Genomic DNA, 4,224 nt, shown 5'->3' on the forward strand with positions numbered 1-4,224 from the left:
GAGAAAAAATTTCTCCTACTGTGTCTTCACTGGCCTTCAGCTTTTTGACATAGCTTTCATCGAAAGTCACATAATAAGTTTCTTCAATTTTCCTCGAATGTTTGTTCAAAACCCTGTATGCTTTCGAAGTGAGAGAGTATCCCAGAAATATCCCTTCATCGGCTTTTACGTCAAACTTGTTATGATGTTCTTTAGAATTGAAGATGAAACACCGTGAGCCGAATACGTGGAAGAATTTGACATTTGGCTTCCTGTTGTTGATGATCTCATAAGGAGTGAGATTAAAGCGTTTATTGAGATAAGACCTGTTCTGCGTAAAACATGTTGCAACAATAGCATCAGCCCAAACGTATAAAGGTAAAGAAGCAAAACTTAGCATGGTTCGGGCCGCCTCACACAAAGATCGGTTTCGTCTTTCGACAATTCCGTTTTGTTGAGGGGTGTAGGGAGCTGAGAAGTTGTGACTGGTTCCTTCTTCTGCCAAGAAGTCTTCGAATTCTTTATTTTAGAACTCCAGCCCATTGTCGCTCCTGATGTTGCGAACGACTTTCCTCAGCTGCACTTCAACCTGCTTGATAAACGTCTTTAGCTTGAGGGTTGCTTCAGATTTGTGCTTCAGAAAGAACACCCATGTAAAACGTGGAAAGTCATCAACAATAACAAGAATATACTTGCTACCGCCGATGCTTTCGATAGATGATGGACCACACAAGTCAATGTGAATTAACTCTAATGGTTCAACAACTTTAGTGTTTACAATCGATGGGTGACTATGACGAATCTGCTTACCCATTTCACACGTAGCACATAAATGTTCTCGATCGAATTTGAGCAATGGAAGACCTCGAACATGACCGCCTGTGACAAGTTTGTTGATATCCTTGAAGTTGAGATGAGAGAGCCTTCGGTGCCACAGCCAGCTTTCGTCAGATTGTGCTTTGGATAGCAGGCAGATAGCTGGGTTTCCTTTGATAGGTTTGAGATTCAGGGGAAACATTTCGCCTTTGCGCTCCGATTTGAGAATTACTCTTTTTGTTTTCTCTTCAATTATCTCTGAACCCTCATCGTCGAAAGAAACCTTGAGACCGGTTCCTCCAACAAGCTGAGATACACTAATGAGGTTGTGTTGTAGTCCTTCAACGTATGCAACCTTTCTGATTGTGAAATCTCCATTTGTTATCATTCCATAGCCTTTTATCGTGCCGAATGAGTTGTTCCCGAACTTGACATTTCCACCGTTTGAAAGAGACCGAAATTCCCTCAGCTCTTCCTTCCTTCCTGTCATGTGACGTGAGAAGCCACTGTGAATATACCATTCTTCGTCAAACTGCTCGTCACTGATAACCTGTCAAAAATTAAGTAGATTTAGGAACCCAAAGTTTCTTGGGTCCACGTGAGCCTTTCACAGGAACAGGAATAGTAAGAGAGATGTCAACAAGATATGTTCTTTTTATTAAAGTTGTTTCATCTTTCTTTTTAATGGTGAAAACCTTAATTTTATTGGGATTTGTTACAGACGGTTTGGATTCAGGTTTAGGCACTGGGACATTGGAATGCTTTTGATCGGTCTTGACTGAGGAAACCTTCGATTTTCCTTTCAAATCTGTTGAAGATTTTGGATTTTGAGTATGAACAGAATTGGATTTAGAATGAGGTTGAGAGGAATTAGAATGAGAGAAGTTAGACTAAGAAGTTTGCTTGACTTGAGGTTCTAGGTATCCCTTTTGTTTTTGATTATTAGTGGGACCGAACCTTGAACCTTGATTGTTTTTACTCTCGGAACCAAACTTTTGCTTTCGGTAGCTGGTGTTCTCTGAACCGAACCTTTCCTTTCGGTTATTGTGATCCTCAGAACCGAACCTTTCCTTTCGGTTGTTATTACTTTCTTGCTTCCTAACAGCATTTTTCTCTGACGTTGGATTTCTGTCATGATAAGAGAAATGGGCGTTTTGAGATCGCCAAAAATGTTTTCGTTCAGAGAGATTTTTCTTGTATCTCTGATTCCTTTGTTGCTTCTGATTCTTTACTTGCTTCGGCTGTCGATGGATGTTGGCTTTTTGCTTTTGCTTCTTGTTTGCCGGTTCACTCTGAACTGATGATGTTTCGCTTGAAGGAGTGACTTTTTCTGCAGGAACTCCTTTCTCTTCAGGAACGTCTTTTGTACCACTAGTACTTGGCACGTCGAAGTTATCAGGCTTGTTCAAAGGCTCTGGCACATATCTGCCTTTGGTTTTCCAGGATGTCCGTTCCGACAGACCAACGGTTTCATCAGCATTGTCGATGGGGGCAGACCAGAAGAACTCATCACAGCCATCAGCATTATCTTCATTTACAATGGTTGTGAGTTCGGCTGTCTGATGTTCGGTTACTCCTGTGACCTTATATACCTGCTTTGGAGTCGTCCTTACCTTTTGGTATACAACAGCTTTTTCTTCAAGGATCGGGGACTTTTGGTGGGACAAACGAGCAAACTCCACAAAATTTTCTAAAATAAGATTTTTGTGGTTTTCGGGTTCGCTCTTGACAAACTCAGAACAGTCAATTTCATCCTCTACAGAAATTTCACTCATATCATCATCCTCATTAAGCTCAGATGCATTTTCAACATCAATTTTATTTTCTGAGCTCAAGTTGGCATTCAATGAGTCAAAATTTTGTATGGTTTCGGTCCTTAGTTTCAGTTTGTCATTTTCATCCAAAAGATTTTTCTGCATGTCCTTATGGTCCTTGGACTTTATGAAAGATTCGATTTTGTCTAGACCATACATATACGTTGGATTTACATCCTCAGACGAAACTACACTTTCGCAATTATATGCTTCTGTGTCAATTTCATCTTCCTTAAACTCAAGAAAGGGCAAAATCATGCGATGAATTTTCTGTCCTATTTCACAGTTAAGATGAATTTGAGTGATGTTAGAATAAAGACGCTTAGCAATCAAACAAAACACATTTCTTTGTTTCAAAAGTTTTAAATTGTCTCTTTGTAAGTAAATGTTTTCGTCTTTGGATTTGATCAACTCCGACTCCTTCAGCTCTATCCACATCCTCCGTTCCTCACTCTTTGAAGACACCCTGCTTAATTGGTCAGTTAGGTTAGAATTGGTGACCCGTGTTTGAGTTAAACTGCTGTCTAGATGAGAGATTCTTGAATTTACACTTTTTAGTTCTTTTTCATATGAATTTTGTGGGACTTTGAATGAAACAAAAATGGATTGTACCTTCTTGATTAATTCATCAAGCTCATTAAACTGCACGCTGAGAGGTTTTGCTGTGAAGCACAAGTCCTCTCACTCCTTCATGTCTTCATTCCCACTGTCTGTGTTGTATCCCCTCATTTGAGATACATCCGACACCATCAAACACCTTCCATCGCTTCCTTCACCTTTCGCAACATAAGCCTTTCCATGAGATGGCTTTCTGACTTCATCATCCTCAGAGTCGGTTGACCAGACCTCCATGCCACCGAACTCATCATCCGCTACCGAACCTTGCACAATTAAAGCATTCATAGAAGGGTTAGCAGCAGTTTTCTTTCTCTTGATCTCTTCCAGCTTTTTCATCAACACAGCTTCTTCATCTTTTTCTTCATCCTTTTCTGCCATTTTCTTTAGGACACAGTCTTTGGTATAGTGGTTCTTTCCTCCACAGTAATAGCAGTTCACCCCAGAATCCCCTTCAGCTTTCGGCTCTTTCTTTGCTTCTTCTGCCTTCGGTTCCTCCCTCACTTTTTCAGAACCATAGCTTCCTTGCCAATTTCGGTTCTTATTGGTAGGAAACCTTTTCTTAATAAACCTCTTTGGATTTGACACCATCATTGCATAGTCTTCAAAGGTAAGGTCATAGTCTTCTAAGTTAAGGTCTTCATCTTCCATCACACTTTTGCTTTTTGAAAGAAAGGCCAAGGAACCCAAGCTTGAAACCACATTCTTCTCCTGTAAGACAATCTTTTCTTGGGATTTCAAAATTACTACCAGCTTAGCCAATGAATAAGATTTGAATTGCTCATGAGCTTTAACAGTGGACACAACCGCTCTCCACTCAGATCTAAGACCATTCAAAAATGTAACTTTTTGTTCAATCAACTTCCTTTCAATATCGTGTTTAATCATCTTACTGAGAAGATGATTGAAGCGATCAAATGTCTGCGTAACAGTTTCCTCGGGATTCTGCTTAAATTCACCAAACTCAGACAAGAGTAAGGTCTGAATGGAATGTTCCAGA

The sequence above is a fragment of the Lactuca serriola genome, chromosome 5, assembly GCF_051521515.1.
Source record: "Lactuca serriola cultivar US96UC23 chromosome 5, Lser_US96UC23_V15, whole genome shotgun sequence".
Lineage (NCBI taxonomy): Eukaryota > Viridiplantae > Streptophyta > Magnoliopsida > Asterales > Asteraceae > Lactuca > Lactuca serriola.